At 39.3% G+C, this 19,710-nt stretch overlaps 1 protein-coding gene and 1 long non-coding RNA gene across 3 annotated transcripts in view; both read right to left on the bottom strand.

Moving 5' to 3' along the window:
* The window catches only part of LOC146437703 (uncharacterized), a 34,207-nt gene extending 18,560 nt beyond the window's left edge, over nt 1-15,647 (bottom strand). The window contains exons 1-2 of the long non-coding RNA XR_014851504.1: nt 15,259-15,647; nt 14,611-14,646 (exon numbers count right to left, since the gene is read on the bottom strand). This is a non-coding gene — a long non-coding RNA (uncharacterized LOC146437703). The remainder of the gene's footprint in view (nt 1-14,610; nt 14,647-15,258) is intronic.
* The window catches only part of MAML3 (mastermind like transcriptional coactivator 3), a 242,736-nt gene that overhangs the window by 216,712 nt on the left and 6,314 nt on the right, over nt 1-19,710 (bottom strand). The window lies entirely within an intron of this gene.

Genomic DNA, 19,710 nt, shown 5'->3' with positions numbered 1-19,710 from the left:
CTCCAGCACCATGGCTTGCCTTGGACGTCTCCCAGTAAAGAATTAATCAGGGCCAGCCACCTTAAATGGAGGCTTGGCGACTCTTCCATGGCAGAGGTAGGCAGCGTCCTCAAACCGGTTTCTTATTTTAGGAATGTAGAGATAGCGTCTTGAATAGATTCCTTGCCTTCACTTCTTTGATGTCTTACGTCACAGCATATTTCCTCTTCTACTACACCTGTGTGCCAGTACTATCACAACCACTCCACTGACTTCTGTCTTATTTTTTTAAAGATATCTTAGAGCATCAAACATTATTTATTTTAGAACTTCTTCAAAAACGATTTGGTCCCTGCCCCTACACATTTATGTGCTTAATTCCTTTCTCTCTCCTTTCCATTGGAAAGATCAATTCAAATAACATATTTTCAGTCTCGTACAAGCCACATCTTTTGGAGCTCCTCTGGGTGCAACTCCCAACTTCTGCAAAGGTAGTAGAGTTGAGGTGCCTCTTCCTGTTTTTAATCTTAGTAAACCACTATTAATTCATACAGGGAATGCATAACCAATGGTAGAGTTTACAAACCAATTCTCGCTTTTATGGAAGGGTGCCAGTTCTATTCATCAATGCTAATCTGAGATAAATGTCCCTGTGCAGAATACATGACACACACACTGTCCAGAAGGAAGACAAAGAAGCTGAATAAGTCTGACAGAGTCCACCTGCCACTGTTGATGAAACAGTCAGAAAATGAATAGGTATCCATAACCACTGCAAGAACTAAAAGCATAATCCTGTAAACCAGAATAACAGTTTCACTAAATACAAGGAATAGGTTCTCCTCTTTTCTTCACACTCTGTTTTTCATTATGCAATAATCTTTCTAATTATTAAAAAATTGCAATGAAAAGCAAGCCCTGACCACCATGTTGAGACTACACCAAGTCAGGAATGAGAAAAAAAATCAGAATTAGTAACTCTTTAATAGACTGTTTCATTCATAACTGCCCAAGTTATGAATGAAACTGCTCTCCCTGCTTGGGGTGACTTCAGGAATGACCTCAGGGAGCCAAAGGCCACAATAGCATGCTTCACTGAACTTGATGTGGTCAGAAGGCATCTTGCCTAGCAAATTCTGGATAGCAAGAGGTGAAATGTGCCAGTAAGAGCCTCTCCATGCCCAGGGGCCTGTGCCTGGGGACAGGCACAAAGCAGGCATTGAGAACAGCCACAGACCACCACCAGCCCGCAGGATCTTTGTTGACACTAGTCTGGAGTGAAAAATTGTACTGGAAACAGTCCAGATAAATGTCACAGGTCTTTGCACTAATCCAGCCATTTTTGGTGCTCTGCGTCTCTGGTGCAGCTCTGGAGCTGGGAAGCTCCTTCACCAGCATCTGGATCTTCCACATACCCACCATACCAACACTGGACTTTTACATGGTGATGGCATCTTTTTCTCCCCAAGCCTCTCTCACATCTACAGTTGCTGCAAGGACATCACTCCTCATCAAGTGTGGCACAGGGCCATGGGGAGCAGGACAGAAGGACATGCTGCTTTTGCCAGGGTCTTGTGCATGCACAGGATCACTGAAGACTTTACGCTGCGGCCTCCTGGTAACCGGCCAGCTGGAAAGGACCAGCTGGAGAAGCGAGTCTGGTGGCCTGACAGCAGAAACCCGTGCAAAAATATGAAGGTAAAAATCCAAGTGCCCAATATCAGAACCCCACTGTTCCGAGGCATTTGGTATGTTAATACTCTTACTCCTGTAGCTAAGGGCCAAAGACCTACATGGAAACCACTATGACACAAAGAGTCTTCAGCATTCAAAAGGGCAAAATCCTACCACTGAAAGTGACATGGGTCAGAAAATCTGAGATACAGTCTCATCTATCTGAATTTTAATACATATATTTATATAAAATGTTTATAGCTGTTTCTAGATAAATAAAGACTACTGGAAGACAAAATGTGATGAGCACAACAGGCAGCAGAAAAAAAAAATCCCTCAAAATACAAGCAGAACCACAAACAGAATTGTGAATCACACTTAGAAGTGAGAGGAAGCATCAAACACCAAAAACAGTGACCAGAGAGAGGTGTACCTATGCATCATGTGCTTCCACATCTATCATGCGTTTCCTCCAAAAGCAGAGGTGCCTTCAGCTGACAGTTTTTAGCAGCTGAAGCTGAAGGCCAGTGCTGCAGCTGGCAGCATGCTGAAGTGGAGAGGTGTAATAGTCAATACCTGCTCTGCCAGCTGAGGTGCTTTCAGACAGACACACCAGATACAGATGTCCCTGCACATTTAGTACTTCCATTCAGTGACTGCTTCTATATTTATGAACCACCACATTCACAGACAGCAGGTCATATGTTCAACTGGACATTCATGTTTGTCGTGGGTGCCTGACATTTGGCCAGTGTCAAACCACAACATTGTTCAACTGGACATGCCAGACACCTCCAGCTTCATTGTCACTGCATGTGTTAGTATCTAACTGCATGTTTGTTCTGGTATTTATTTGTCCATCCTCTCAGGCTTAATTTATTCACATTTAATTTTCATACAGACGCAGGAGATGCAGGATCCTGCACTCATAACAACACCTGTCTGCTAGGCTTTGCAACAACCCAAAGACATGCTTAACTTGTGCTGTCTAAGACCTATTGTTTAGAGCATTCTCCCCGCCAATGTTTAAACTCTTATCTTGCAGAGTTTCAAAATCACACCTCAAGTCTAAGGATGGTGCAAACTTGCCAGTAGGACGCAATATGGAGAATGGAGCTAATCCCACCAATACCTTCCTAGTTTATCTCACAACAAGCAAATTATTTTCACAGTACTGACCTCCTGCTGGAGCCAAGAAACTCAGCTGCTTCAATGAGAACTGTTGTAATAGTCTTCACTTGTAGTTGACTCATAGATACAGACTCACAGGAGTGAAATCCCCCTTCACTAGTTCCTGCTCAAATGTGTAAAGATGTTGCTCATAGGAAAACGTGTATTCATTTAACTACTGTTTTGTAGAACTAGTACATGTACACAGTCTGGTAAGCATCCAACCCATGAAACTTGAATCAGTGTTCAGTCTTTCCTCAGGAATAAACACAAGAAATCCCCTACCAGATCTTCCCCTTCCTCAAAGGCAAACTCTGCCACAAACAAGCCAGAGCATTCCTCCCTTAGCATTATTCTCCTATCTCCCTTGCAGCAGATACAGACTAACCCTAAAGAATATGTGCAGCAGAGAAGGATTAATAAAAACATTTACTCTTCTATGATATAACAATTAAGAGATTTTCCAGAGGAAAACAGAAAACATGTCATGAGTGAAAATTCCCATATGTCAACAAGTAAACTAACATGAGTCGAAAAGAAAGCCACAAGTCACAATCAACCACCTCTCCTAAGCCTGACAAAAGGGAAACACCTAACGTGAACCTGGATGCCTTTGCTAATGAGTAATGAGAGGTGTTAAATTACAGACTGCCACAGGCACTTCCCCAGAAAAAACCCAGCTTTTAGGGAAGGTGAGGACTTGTGCAAAAAGCAACTATGGAGAAACCAAGAGAACCCTTTCTGTAACTTACAACTCCAAACTAATTTTGAAGAATGCACTGTAGTTTTACTCTTAGTGAGCCACAATTGGTAAAACTATGGCCATACTTAATGAACAGTTGGACGCTGTTGACATTACTGCCGTTTCCACCTTCTCATCACAGACTGCCATTTTAATGAGTTTTAATATTTCTCATTAACATTTATTATATTAAACCCAACACCCACCTACAGGTGTGAGTACTGAATCTAATCTCTGTCTGGAATGCATTGTAGTTATCCATAAACTCTGTTCCAGGCCTTTGCAGTCCTCAGACCAGATTATCTGAGAGTTACTCTGCCTGCCAGTATCTACAAGAAAATGTTATATTTAACTGAGGTTTCAAGATGCACAAAAGTATTTTCTAGAAGATAGTGTAATAATTTCTACCCAAAAGGAAAGATGGGGGAAGGGTAGTGACTTCAGTACTGTTTCTCAGCTACAGCAATTAAGGAAAAATAATTAGTATTAGAGTATAGATTATTTACTCCAGCATAACTAAGGGCCAGGGGAACCTGGTCTGAATTTCACAGAATTGTTCAAAGGTTTTACCTGTTGTGAACACCAATCAGATTTGGGCAAAGCATTCCAGACATCATTATATACAGAAATAAACTTTGCAGGTATTTATTGATTAACAACTGTGATGCATGGCAGATAATTTCTACTCTTGTGCTACTTCATTAGGTATCCATTTTTATCCCTACATCACCAGATGACTCATTTTTCAATACTTCATTATATACAGAACTTTAGTGCCAAGGGTATCTGCAAAGAAATGATCTGAATGTATCTGTCTACATTCTAACAAAAATGTAACTGGCAAAAGCAGATCAAGCCACATAAATGTTGCTACATTATTTTTTTTTTCATGTCATTGTTTTCCCATTTTTCCCACAGTCCAATTTTTGACAATCTATTTTTAGTCTGTCAGAATTTGATCTTTTTCTATAGTCAGAAGGGTTGGTCACAGCTGAGAGTTGCTAACGTTTTCTTAATCACAGAATCTGTGGGGGAAGAAAAGTATGCAAATATATTTTATTACCCTGCACTGAATATCCAACTCCAAAGAGCAAAAGAGAAGAGAATTCTCTCTTACATGAATATTTACAAATTAAGAAAAGATCACCATATTCAAGCACTGTCCAGCTAAGCACTTTCCAATATGGTCAACCAGGTTACAGTTGACAAACTACAAATTAAATTATTCCCAAGATACAAAGGATGTAATTTTCCACAACATTTACTGAATTTGCTATGTCTCTATGGACTGCTGGATTGGCAACAGCATCAATTATATTTTCAATAGGTAAGCAGACATATTAGCATTTTTGGCAAAACTACATGTCATTATATATATTTATATACACTCTCACACACAGAGAGTCTTTAAACTAACTGCTCATTTCAGTCACTTATAATCATGACAACTTCAAAATTTGTTTTTTGACTTTGCCCATCTCCATGATGAAGGAAACTTACTGACCAAAACCACACTGAACCATGCTCCCTATTCACTCTGATCAGTGGTGTATCCCAGGTGTGCCAGGTACTTCCCAAACTTAGTCACAGCCTTTTTGCTCCAAGGAATTACCAGGACAGGTTAAAACCTCTCACCTTCCCCTTCACTTTCTACTGTGGCCAGTTCTGTGCAATCAGAAAAGTAAAACAGCTGCCATACAAGTTGTCTTTTAATCCCCACATAAACCCACTCCCTCAAGGAATCTTACTATCCAGCATCCTCATATTTCCCACTCATATTATTCTAAGGATAAAGAGCTATGAGAGGCAGGTCTCTAGCAAATCCAACACATACTTAAAACTCACTGGTGATAGAAACCTGTCCCAATCTGCACTGATTTTATTGCAATCTATACACTAAATAATGCTGCGAAGAATATATAAAAAGATCCATTCCAACCAGCCAGGCTAACAGATACTTAACAACATCTCAACAATACAGCTTGGACATTTGAATTCAACTCTACTAGTACTTCAGACTTTCTGGATTATGTTTGATTCCTTCCCCTTGAAAAACAGGAAAACAAGCCATTTAACAGTCTAGACACTGAAACTGAGACTCTGGAGATGATATCAGCATTCCACAACCCTCAAGCCCACCTCCTAATCAAATATCATGGTGTGAAATGCAGTGTATTACTCTTGAATTTAAACAAAAATATACCTTCTATCACAATGCTCACTAGCTATTCACCAGGGAGAGGGGGTGGTGGTGTGCTCTTCAAAACCTTCCACCAAAGCAACTTTGCACTTCTAACATCTACTAAACCAACAGACCCCCAGTTCACTACTAAATTTCTCTAAAACTTCTGTGTTTAAGTTAAACATTTTGTCCTTCTTCATTGTTTTTGACACTTAAAATGACAAATGGTTTTGAAATGCCAGTTGGCAAGTCAAAAAACGCTTCCCACTGTGATATATCATAAACCAAAACTAACTTTGGTAAATGAAAGTAATCAATTTCCCCTAGTGAGAAGAACAGTGCATTTACGAGATCTGCTTGCTCTAAGGCCCACAAGACACACCTTCACCACCTGTCAGCTGAGCACAGGCAAAGCCCATCTGATCTGGAGACGGGTGGAAAAAGTACCATTTTCTCCTGTGATTTCAAGTTAAAGAGATAGGGAGGGCCAGAGCCTGATGTCCTTAGTTAAGAAAAAGAAAAAACGTTCATCAAGATCTCACAGAATTTTAGCCCAGTAAAAAAACAAACAGAACTGAAAATGGTAAAAACATAAAAGAAATTACCTGTATATATGTTCATCGTGATACACAATATTTGCTGGTCATGAACATCTGTGGAAATTACACATTTGTGCTGCATTATCATCTAAATTACACTGTTAAACTGCTCAACCTCTCCTTATTCTGACACCAGCTAAATGTTAAAAAAACACACATAAAGGAAGATGTTTGAACTGATGAGCACAGCAAAGGAAGCACAGATAGGTATCAGTCAAACACTGTAAGTGACTTAAAATTGGAGGATGGAATAAGTGTAGTGCTAAATGGTAAAGGGCCTCAGTCCCAGCATGTTCCCACTTCATTTGAAGGCAGAATGGCTGATATAAATCAAAGTGATTTAAATTGCTGAATTTAAACAGGATTTAAATTATCAAGCAGGAAACCCTGATATGAATAAAACAGCTTGGGAGTATGGTTGGATTTGTATTTATTTTTCTAAAAAAGGGTCAATTCTTAGGGGTTGGTAACTATTAAAGTGTGTTACTTGACAACTCCATGTGTCCTTTGCATGAACACACAAACCACTCCACATTAACATAGCAAAATTAATTAATTTTTTAAAATACCTTCAGTGCTACTTAAGAATAAAAGTATCAGATTGGGTTTTTGCTGGATTTAAAAATATTTAAAGATTAGTAGATCGATACCTTGTCTTTCACCTTATGGGAAGCAGAAATCTCATCCAGCTGTCTTCACACTCAGCTTTCAGCCTTAAATAAACTAATTGAATCTAGTAAACTGATGAAGACACCATGTCAGTATCAGCACAGAAGGCTTCTATTGTCTTGTTTAGAATTTTAAAATCCCCTTGTTCCAGAATACTTCTGAAACCTCAACCTTTGCTGGTTCAATTTCCTTCAAAATTTCAGTATTGAAATATGGTCCTCAGTTGCTTTTTTTTTTATGGTTGGATTATTTTAACAGGTGACAGCAACTTTAGGCATAAGCTATCCTATTTTCATACCTGATTTGTGTTTTTAAAATTAATTTTAACTTTACTAACAGGGCTCATAAATCTGAATTAACAACTAGGTAAAATTCATTGTTTCAGGTGAGGAGTGAGAGTGTATGTGTTTGTGTGTGTGTTTAAAAAAGGAAAAAAAAAAAAAAATAAAATCACACTCCAAATTTCCAGTCAGAGAAATGGAAATAAACACCTATGACAAATGACTCATGAAAGAATAACTGCAACTGACATATGAAAAAAAAAAAATCACCTTCATCCATCAGTTTAACCTGGTCAATTTTGAATTATCTTTTTGGAGCACAAACTGCAAGTAACCAGAGGACAATAGCATAAGGTTGGATGGGGCTCTGAGCAACTTGGTCTAGTGGAAAGTTTCCCTGTCAATGGCAAGGGGGCTGGAAGTAAATGATCATTAGGGTCCCTTCCAACCTATTCTATGACTCTATACCCACCTCAAAATCTGGGAGAGGAAGAGTCCTTTATGGACCTGAGAAAAAAGAGCATTAGGATATGATAATCTAAATATCCAGATCTTGTTTCAAAATTTCTTATCTTACTATTCTAATGCCATCTAAGAAGGTGAGTTACATGAAAATCCAGACGAAGTGCATGCGAGAGATAGGATGCTGCTATCAGTGTTTCTTCACTGTGACAGGAACTCTGCTATGGCAAATGTGAAAGAAACTCTTCAGACTGCTCTTTAGTGATCAACAGATATGGCTTGATTTTAGGCTCCCTGTATCCTCCTTCAGCTTGCAAAGAGCACCATCACTCATGTTTGCAGGAAAAAAAGGCAGCAGATTTTTCTTCTCCCCAGTCTCATCTGTTTTACTTAGCATGGAAGCAGTTCCTCAGAAAGACACCAAGAACTGCTACTTTCACCAGCATAATCCACCTTGGGCTTCTGTCTTAGTGAGTTCTTCCCTTGCTGCCTCTGTCAGTTTTCTGGGGCAGAAGCTGAACAACCAGGGCAGTCAAGAATATATCCATATAAAGGATATATAGTGAGCTACAGTGAATCTGTGAGCCTTTATCACACATCAGTCCAAAAAATAGGAAAAACTAAAGCAAAAATACTATGCTTGTTTTAAAGCTCTTGTCAGATCTTTCTCCCACTGCACAAAGTGAGCGAGAGAGATGGCACAAAGTGCATTGGAAGAAACCACTGCAGAAAAATATCAAATGGGAAAAAAAAAGAGAAAATCAGAATATGAGAGGTGGAATATGAAAGGGACACACATTTTGTTGTATCTTTTTTTAAAGATTTGCTTCTCTACCACAAAATCATTCACCCAACAGCTGGGTTTTAGCCCCAGAGGCACAGTAGTGCTTTGGCCATTGCTGACCAGCACATCACACAACAAACGAGAGTGCACATCTCCTGCCTCCTAAGCCTCCTTGCAGCCCTGCACATCCTGGACAGTTAGCTATTTTTATGTACAGGCTAGCGTGTGAGCTCAAAGCTTATTACCAAGGGTTTCCCCCTGCACACAGGAGTAATGCCAAGGATTTTAAAAATTTTTTTAATTGTGGCAATGGGCTCTGGATGCTGTCCAGCTTACACCACCTTACACTTTGTGAGAGATTTAGGTAATTTATATGCTTCTTTTAACTTGTATTTTAAAAACAGACTTCATTTTAGCATTTATAATTGTTTAGCTTAATTCTTTAAAGCACCTCATGTACTTGTTCATATGAATGTATTAAACTAATAAGTGCTTTTAATATTAAATATGGGAGAAATCATCTTTTGATGCTTTTGTTTGTCCTCCAAAAGGAAAAAACCAAACCCAAACCCTGAAGTCACACAAATGAAGGGATCAACCTAGAGCTCAGCACATGCTGATCAGGGACCAGAGGATTCTTCCTCTCCACAATACCTTTCTCTAGCTTGACTGGAAAACTGACATGCTTAGATGGATCCAACAGGACACCAAGCCAGCAGTATGGCTTTATTCCTTTTTAACCCTGTGCTGCTGGTAGCATAAAGGGGCAGATTAATGTCTTTATCCCAGTGCTTCCTCATTTCCTGGACCAATGCAGACAGGTATAACTACTCCAAAAATATTGAGCTAGCATCACCCTGAGAATAGGCACTGAAACAAAAATGAATTTTATTTCTGCCCATCAGGGTCTCCTAGCTGTGTGGAATTAGCCCTTCCAAGTCACTGGCTATTTGCTACTAAAATTCAAGATGCATATATTTTTTTGGCTGTCCTGAGGAAAACCTGCAGCCTTTGTTATTATATGGGTCAGAATATATTTCTCCTAACATCACACCAAATGAAAATAATTTCACATACCACTGCTGGGAAAGATATTGCCACTTCTCAATTACCACAAATTCAGCTCAATGAAATGCCCAGATTACAATCCAGTTTTCATAAAAGCAATGGTCTGCACCTGACAGAAGCTTCAGCCAGAAAGAATAAAGCCAACAGTAAACATATTTTAAATATGGCCTAGTTATGAAACTCCTGTATGTGACTGAACCATTATTGAGATAAATCCATATGCAGTAATAAGGAGGCACTGAATTGATGCAGAAACCCTATGGCAGAAACAGAGGGAGTTTTGTTGTGAGTTTTTACCCACACACACTTCCCTTGGAGGAATTAAACTAACTTAGCAGTGCCATGATGAAAGGCCTTTACAGAAAAATGATTTTGGAAGAAATGAAGACTTTTTCCAATCACATAATTTTTTTGAAGTGTCAGAGCCCTCCAATTCTTCAAACTTCCACCTTACAAACGGAAATTAAAAGTATGGTCCTAGTTGTCAAAACACACATTTACCATAAATAAATCCATTACTCACTCAAGGTTCTCTCTATATGAATTATACTGTCTTATGGGCAAGTTCAGCATGAGGCTACCAAACTGCAAAGGCTTAGCTGTGTGGCTTTGCCCTGACACTTAAAAAACTAATGCAACATCCTCTGCTACAAAGAGTGATAGAGCAACAGGACATATTTACTATTACAGAGAACTTGTAAAAGTATCTTTTCTTAATAAAAACTGAACCATCAGTGGGCATCACCTATGCTGAACAAAACCAGTCATGCAGTGGCTGCACTTAAATATACACACATGTGAAATGTAGTACAGGTTTGCTGGGAGGAATTAGAAATACAGTATTTATATGCTTTTATGTCAGTTATACCAAATAACAGTCATAAACACTATGAATTCTGAAGATTTGTGACTCTTCCCCTTGGAAGGACTGACACAACCCTTGCCACTGTTAAAAAGGAAAAAAAAAAGAAAAAGAAAAAAAGAAGTCTGTTTTGCACTCCTTTGTCTTCTCCCTTTCAGTCATGAGCCCAGCCAACATACCTCAACAATCATTTTAATCTAGTATCTTCCAAACTTGCAAAAACATCTTGTGCTTGACAAGTGGCTCTTAAGGCCTGTATTAGTTTTTAATGGCTTATAATTTGTGGATCCTTAGCTTTCAGGAAGGGAGGGCTTTTTTCTGGCAGAGATGCAGAGGACTTCCAGAAATTTCCTATACACAAATTGTTTTTCCTAACTGTGAGAAGTGACAGCTCTGGTTTTCTAAATTCTAGAGTTTAGAAATAAAACTTATATGTAGGAAGTACTGGAAAACAGGGCCAGGAATTGCTGACAGAAAAATGTTATTAATAAAATCACCCATATAAATAGCTCAAATGTAAACAATGAATTGGGGATTTCTAGAGTATCTTTTCTTTCCACGCAGTTTGCCAAAACTCAGTTTCCTATAAGAGTTAAGATAATTCTTTATGCAAGTATTGGGCTCTGCCTAACAGCAGTAACTTTCCAAGATATACCCCCAAATTTGTTCTAAATATTACCAGTAAGATTCCCCTTCTGTCACCATGGACATCTTTCACTTTGTCTCTTTTCTTACATGTTCTGTGTCTCAAAGGTGAATTAAATTGAAGTTATATGGCACCTTTAGTATCTCATTATACAAATGAACCCTTCACAACATAAAGAGATTGAAAGAAAAACAGAAGCAACACAAAAACATAGCTGCCATTAATGAGAGAGGAAAATAAGCACATTATTACTTAATATTACCAAAATTCATGAGACCTTCCATCCAGTTCTATAGTCCCAGGGGAAAGGAAAGAGTGTCCCCCACAGTGCAGCCTGTGCACAAGGTGTGAAAGTGGCTGGACTTTCCCATGCTCTCCTAACAATAAGTGTCTAAATAATTCTTTGTCTTTACCTCAAGGCCAAAGACAAATTATCCAAACTGAGCTCAGATACTTCTTGGGGAGATAAAACATTGTGCTGAAAATACGTAGTCAGCTACATATGTCCTTCTGCCACCCTCCAGAGCAAAGAAGGTAACTCTGTGACACAAAAGACCCTTACTGAAATGTCAGTGTTTTGAATGATTACTAATTGAGGAATGCTGATATCTCAGAATTATGACTCAAACATGAAATATGGCAGAAAAAACTTAGTTCTGTCAAATCCCCAAATAATCTCAGTCTGCAAAAGGCAGACTTTTGGATCATACAAATCCTATTACAAAACACTGCACAGAGTTCTTAAGACCTTCTTATGGGAAAACTCAGTTCTTTTGCCTGAGACAGTAATGGCCCACAAAGGTCTGATGAAACACAGCACTTTCCCAACACTAGTTTTCAAGCTGTTTAAAGGTATTCAAATCACCCCAAATATCTGAAGCAACAACTTCACACACTAAGGCATGAATAGGACTGCTTGGACAACAAGAGGACATGACTATAACTGTGGCTTATTGAACTGTAAATCTTCCAAAAATCCTGGCCGTTTGGTGTTGCATTTTGACCTCAGGGACAGAAGCTTATTCCCTCCCTTCCCAAAATGTGAGACAAGGGAAAGGAAATCTCCCATAGCTGTTGAGTGTGCCTGCAGTGCACTGTTCAGCATTTCTCTCTGTATCAGTCAGAAAACAGGAACACAGCCAGCCACTAAAACACTGTACCTAAACCACCTGAAATACTTTCCACTTGTCCCACTGGTTTGAGAAATACATGTTGCCTTCTAGCTGCCACAGCAATCACTTTTTAAAACTGATTTGTATTAGCAGCGAACATAAGTACAGAGGAGGGAAAAAAGCATTGAAATGTAGCTTGTTTTAGCAAAACAAAGTTAATTCATCAGGAGGAAAAAAAGCCCACACCACTTGGTTAATCAGCTTTAGAAATGTGTAAGTAGGATTTGGACATAAAGGATTTAAAATACACACATGTCCATTACTAATCTGTCAGAAGTTACCTGGGCAATGGTTTTCACATGAACTGCTGGTGACTTCCAAGGAATATTCAACAGGTAACTAAGAAAAGCAAGTCTGCCGTCCAAAGGCTTACATTTGCTGAATGATTGCCATATATATTCATTATCTGTGTCACTGGAAAGTGTTTAGAATTCCTAAAATCTGAACAGAACCAAGGTCCCCACCCAGCTTAACAACAGTACAAAAAATCAGCTAGTATAACACACTGTAATGCTCTGATGGACATAAGACCTGGAAAAGCAAGAAAACCAAAGCAACTCCTTTGCCTGCAATTTGCAGCTGACCATGAGATTGGCCCTGTCAAATGCTCCAGCACCGAGCTCTGGCTACTCAACGTGGCAAAAGCTGAGTTCATTACAATTCCCTGTGCTCTCACTGACTTTGTCAAGCCCAAGTACTTGTGCAGAGGCAAAATTCTACTCTCCAGCCTGGTTCAACAAGTCCAACACCCTTCTATGTATTTCTGTCCTTCCATTACAGCTGATGCCTGCTTCGCTCCACTCTGTCTACCCCACACTGGGTTCCGTCCATCTCCTGTCCCACACTTTCTTCCTGTCCTACCACCTGCTTCCTCATATCTCTGCATTTCTGATGTACCACCTTATTTCTCCTTCCAAACCACAAAACATCCAAGAATTGAAAAAAAACCCAGCAAAACCCACCACAACAAAAAAACAACCCCACCTCACAAAACCCCAACCAATCAAACCAAGGGCAAATGGCAAGAAAAATATCCCATAAAGTGAATTCTTGCAAAAAAAAATTGTCAATGTGCATTATAAAATTAATAAATAGGGATCTTGTCTAATTAAAAATAAATATGCCTGATATCACATGAATAGAAGTTTAATACAACTGTAGGCCTTTAGTTTCTTCCCTTTACAGCAGGAAAGATATTTCATCTTCAGCTTAAATACTGAATCGTGAAACATGTAAGAACTGTGTATTTGTAAACAAAAAGTATCTCTGAATATTATGAAATATTTTATGACTCTGTCTGTGCTACATTCTTTACAGAGCCCTATGTATGCGACTCAATCATCGTTTTTCACTTGCTGGCCTCAGTTATCAGTTATCTTTCTACATTTACAAATGTCTAAGTTTACAGATTAAAAGCTTAGAAAAGCTTCTCTTACCTTAAAAAAAACAGGCATATTGTAAAAGTGGAGGAAAAAATACAAGGTAAAGTACTTTGGTCAAAATTTGTTACATATTCTACTGTTGTTTGAGACAAGCAGCAGTACAACTGGCTCCTGCCATTAAATTTAGGGACAAGCTGGCCAGTGCAAACCTCCTCCAATAAACCCTTTATTTGACTTTATGACATATCTTCACCACGTATTCACAACCTGCAAGATATAAGTCACAGATTTGGGAAGCAAATAATTTTCAAACCAGAAACAATGTCTTCACCACTAGTAGCCAGCAGTGAAACTTGACATATGGAAGGCGCCACACTAGAAATACCAATACTGCTAATATTCTCAACTGCCTGTTGTGCTAACAGGTTGGATTCTAACAAGTGGGCTAATTCTGAAAGAAAATATCTGACAGAGGAGGAAAAACAATTAAACCAAAAAAAATCCCAAACAAAAAAACTCCACTGAACTTCTCTATTGCTAACTTATATAATTATTATCATATTGCTCAGACTTGGATTCACATAAAAGGAAAATAAAACTACATGTGAGTGTCTGTCTTGGACACAGCCCCTTGCTTCAGCGTTACTTCAAGTCCCATATGCAAGTCAAGACATCACAATGGTGATAACTTTTTATGTGGGCCTTTCATAATTATTACTGGTCTACATTAAACTAAAATGAGCATAAACACACTGAGCAGCCTAAAAAAAATTCAGTCACCATATTGTAAAGATCAAGCAAAACTGTTTTCTCATCTTTTATCAAGTGACCAAGTTTATCAATTTGCAGATGGAAATTAGCAAACAACAACAAAAAAATAGACCACAAGCCCCGCCCCCCCCCTTTTCTTTTCCCCTCACAGGAAGGACAGTTATTACCTATCTGATACAAGTCCGGGTGATGTCTTCTTTGGACTAGACTGGGGTGAAAAGATATTCTCCTCATCACCCTTTACACTTTGTATCGTCACCTCACCCTTAGGAGTAACTACAGCAGTATTCCCAAAGACACTTCCAATAACGCTCTGCCTGATGTTCTATAGACTGCATAAGTATTTCACTCCCAAATTTACTTCAGCAATGCACCACAACTACCAGGCTTTCAACTGACAGGCTGCAAAAGACCCTTAAGCTCAAGTCCAACCATTAAGTCAGCGTAGCCAAGCCCATCACTAAACCATGTCCTTAAGTGCCACATCTACATTTCTTAAATATCTCAAGGGATGTGTACTCCAACACTTCCCTGGGCAGTGTGATCCAATGCCTGACCACCCTTTCAGGAAAGAAGCTTTTCCTAATATCTAGACCTGGTTTGTCCATGGAAATGCATAGCTCTGTCTTCATGTGTGAATCCTATGAGTAAAACTGCTATCTTTGCAGAGCTGTAAAGGACAGCAGATGCATAATTATAGAAGATATTTTGAATTGTTGATCAGCTTGATTACAACAGCTACTGAAATTTAAAGCAAACTACGTGGGACCTTCTGCTTCCCCTTCCCTCTAATCTCTCTTCCCCACACCATGTACCTTCACCTTCTACCAAAAAATAAACACTGTTTTCCTCCAACATTAGTACCACAGGCAGACTGTAGGTGTAGGACTGCAACCCTCGAGAGCACCCTATTTCATGGCAGCAAAACATTAACTTGTTTCAGGTGCTTCATCTAATTAACCCCAAGGCATTACCATGTGGAGACACCATTAAGTGGAAAAGAATACAGTCCGTGCCCAACTTCCCAGAACCCCTCTGGCTGCAAGTAAACAGACACTTTATCACAGTGATAGGTGAAATTTGCAATGTTACCAGTCAAAGTTAGTTTTGGTTTTTCTGTTCTACGTTCATAATTCTTCATCATCCCTACCCACTGCTCACATTTTCCACAACAAAAATGTTACTGAGAGGGGCAGTCAACTTTACTGTGACCATGAAGTGGTTTTGGTTTTTGTTGTAAATGAAATGGAAGAGAGTAAATAAATGGGGTTTTTTGTTGTTGTTGTTTTGCATGATGTAGAACACATACTAAAATGGGTTAGAAAAAATAAGCTCCAGCAAAATGGCATGACGTGAAAAAAATGTAAAGCCAATTTTCAAAACTGCAGCAATTTAATTTTTCAGTGTACCAACTACCTGGCACAAATTAGGGAAAAGAAAAAATATTAAAAAAAAGAGATAGCATTGCAACCTCAGCATGGTATCTCCACTTTTACTGGAATGCAAAGACTGCAAGCTCAGTCCAGAAATGTGCAGTAGTAGAAGGATCTACAGATTATTTTGAACCACTGCAAAATATCCAGCCATGGATTACATGCCAGACCACTTTAGCCAGTTTGGATCTCAAACAATTACAGAAGTCTACAGTCTTCTGCATGAGTCCACTAAAGCCTTCAAAGCTACATTACCTGCTTTGATGACAACTAAAAACATGTATAATGAATAGCAACACTGCTTGCCAAAAACTTCATTAAAAATTGGTTATTTATGTCAAAGCAGTTTTTCCTCTGCTGCCTCAGTTACGCACTGGAATGCAATCCAGAGAAATCAGAACAGCCACCAGCTCTGTAGACAAAAAGGAACAGAAGCACAGATCACAGCTGAAATTGAACAATTTCTTTAGCAGTCCAAAGGCAACTAGTGCCAGCTAAGACAGTCGTATTTAAAGTCATTTCTGCAGATACTAGGGAGTCTGAAATACAGTATTCTGCATAAACAGAAGGGCTAGGGAACACAACAGTTTCTTTTTTGGCAAAGTGCTGCTCTATCCTCCTTAATGTAAGGAATGATCTGAAATGATTAAAAAACTTTCATACTTTCCTGAGCTCTTCTAGGATCTCATTTGCCACAGCCACCTCCCTTCCTCCTTTAGATGAAACACAATGCAGAAGTGCCAAAACATCACAGAAGATTAGATACAAGCTTAAGAAAAGAGAAAGAGGATGAAAATATTAAAAGCGGGTGCATATCAGTGATTTTAAAACTTGGTGGACTATTACATTCCCTTTCACCATCAAAACTGATCATAAATCCTTTCCCTTTTCCTTGGAGAGTGGTTTAAAAACCAGCATGTGAGTACAGGTACTGGTTTATACAAACATACAGACACAGGCATATTGGCTTCTTGTTGTGATGCTGCCTGGGGTCAGAGTAAGGTTAAAAACCAGTTCTCTGCTCTTTTCCAAGGTACACAACATCCAAGGACTTTCTGAATTGGCCAGAGATTTTCATGTGCATCATGAAGATGATGCAGAAAAGCTACACCTTCACTGCAGTGCTGAACAATTGTTCCTCTGAATCTGAAGAGCAGAGGAAAATTAAATTGAATTGTTCTATTAAACCTGAAGTCATCCTGAATGGCACATAGGAAAAGTAATGCAGGGAGGAGACTGAAGGGTGACAAAGGGAGGAGGGGAAGAGGCACAGCCCCACCTTCCATCAGTGAATGCTCAACTCCACCAAGCTATAGTCGATGAGAGCTGAGAACTTATAGGACAGAGCTGACAGCAAGCAAACAGCAACAGATCATCTGTGTTACCAATAGCACTGCAGCATCAGCTTTAGCACCTTCACAAACTTATAGAAAATGCTAAGTTCTTACGGGTGGACACACTTCTCTCAAGTCAGCTACAGACTGAAGTATTCTTATCTTCTCACAAATTTTAACAGTGTGTGGTGGCAAACAAAATCAATCTGAAAGAGGGAAGTCTTGAAAGAAGGCAGCTCAACCCCACCTTCCTGTAAGTACTGAATTTCAGCGTCTGCAATCTTATTAACTACTGCAAGTTTAAAAAGATGTTTTCTCTTAAGCCCCATGAAGCTGAGTTTCAAGTATTCGGAAAACAAACAGGAGCAGTTTGTAGTGACTTTTGAGCTGCAAAAATCGTGAAACTAAAATGTGTGAGGGGGAAGCAAAAGAGCAATCAAAGTTATATGATTTTGTGATTCTCCACTTTAGACAAACTAGGAAAATAAATATTTCAAATTGTTAAAGCTCCCAGATTCCCACTGAATGTACAAGCACACTGCTTATTTGAACAGCCTGTGAGATCCCAGACTGGAAAACTGATTACAGGTTTGTAACTTTAGTCAGAGATTGTACCTCACATTTCAATTCACAAAACAACACACTTGAACGATTCCAGTCAGCAGTTACTGGCTGTCAGGCCTGTCCTTAAACCTCTGCTAATCCAAGCACATCTCTCACATGAATTATACGTATTGGAATAACATGCAACCAAATGTCATATACATGCAAGTGTTTAAATAAAAATGAACCCTGACTCCTTTGCTACATAGAGCCTCCCCTGCTTCAGTGTCTGTGCTCAAGAACAGAATTGTGCACTGACACCAGAATTGTGCACTGACACCAGGTGTAACTTAGCTGAGGTTCAATGTATGATACTAGGTGAGCATGTTTGAACTAATAGCTCCCAGATGTTTATCCTGGGATGAGGGTGAAGTTTCACAAGAGGATTAAAGTGTTGTAAGACTGTGCTACCCACCGGAGGGACAGTAAAACGCACAATGGATCTGATCCAGCTGAAAACTAACCCAGAAGAAAAGGAAGAAGTGTGTCTGCCCTCCCTACCTGCTCAGTGAACCCAGAGGACATGGAGATACATGAGCAAGTGCCACGCTGAGCAGAGGCTGCAAACACAGCCCCTGACAAGAGCAGGAAAGAGGAGACTTCCTCGGTGGCAGCTCAGGTTACACCAGCTGAAGCCACTTGTGAAGCCTTAAGCTTTAGGTAAAGTTACTGTAAACTGAGGTTAATCTAAATGCGCCAAATTGTCCTAACACAATCACATGTTAATATTTTTGGCTCTGCATTAGCAGAACAAGGTTTTGATGTGTGCCAGACAAAGCTGTTCTTCCTGAATTTAACAATGCCTAGAACTTCACTGCAGGACTTTTAACACATTCTGTTTGGTCAATCTGAAGCTGAGATTTCACTAAGACTGGCTACCCCATGTCAAAATACAACTTGCCCTGCTCCAGCTATGCCTTGCAATAACCCAACCCACTGTCTTTGAAAGGGACACACTTTACATCAGAGCATATAAAGGTCATCAGAGGCTAGCAGTGCTTGAAGTGAAGAGTCTCTTCATTCCTTTTAGTTTGCTAAACTGAAACCTATTGTGCTGACGAGCTGCAAAAGGAGGTCAGCACAAAAAATCCTTGTCCTAAAGGACAGTAATCACGCAGCAGCATCAAGTGTGAGTTGGTATGAAAAGGAGAAGAAAAATGGGAGAGGCTGTGGAGTAAGAAAGACATGGAGATCCACCCTTATAGGAAAAGGAAAATAAAAAGGGTTAAACAATGACTCCTTCTATGATGCATATGAAAGAGAAGGAGCATTGCTGGCCTACAATTTAATTCTGGTATCATCCCAGTTGTGTATTTACTATTGACTTTACCCCAGTGTGAGCAAGATCAGACATAGCTTATTAACTGAAGAGATGCTTAATCCTACTTAGTCATCAGGCATGAGTAAGGTCTACAGCATTTGACCTCTTGTGGAAAATAAAACAAAACATCTAAAAAATTCTCTTTTTTTCATCTTTGCAATGCCAGAGAAATAGACTTTTCCTACAGTGTAACTGATGAACTCTTAAGCACCTGTAAAGTAAGTTGAATAGCAAATATTACACCAGAAAGAACACAAGAAATGTGCACAGATTTATGGACATACACGCAAGTACATATTAAATACAGCAGGTGTAAGCTTGTACAAACTCCTCACAAGCCTGACAACATTCTTCAGCATTCAATTTCATTACTGGCATCATACATGAATCACTAAGATTAATGAAGATGTTCCACTTTTCATTCTGGATACCTTTTTCAACAAAAAGAAGAGACTGAGGGGGAGGGAGGAACTACTTTTCTGTGGTGGAATATCTACCAACAAGGAAGACATATAACCAGGTTTCTATAATTCTGGACATGTCGTTCTGTCCCTACACAGAGAAAGCTGAAAGGAA

The sequence above is a fragment of the Lichenostomus cassidix genome, chromosome 4 (assembly GCF_008360975.1).
Source record: "Lichenostomus cassidix isolate B80296 chromosome 4, HeHo_3.0, whole genome shotgun sequence".
Classification (NCBI taxonomy): domain Eukaryota; kingdom Metazoa; phylum Chordata; class Aves; order Passeriformes; family Meliphagidae; genus Lichenostomus; species Lichenostomus cassidix.
This window is presented reverse-complemented; position numbering and strand designations above follow the sequence as displayed.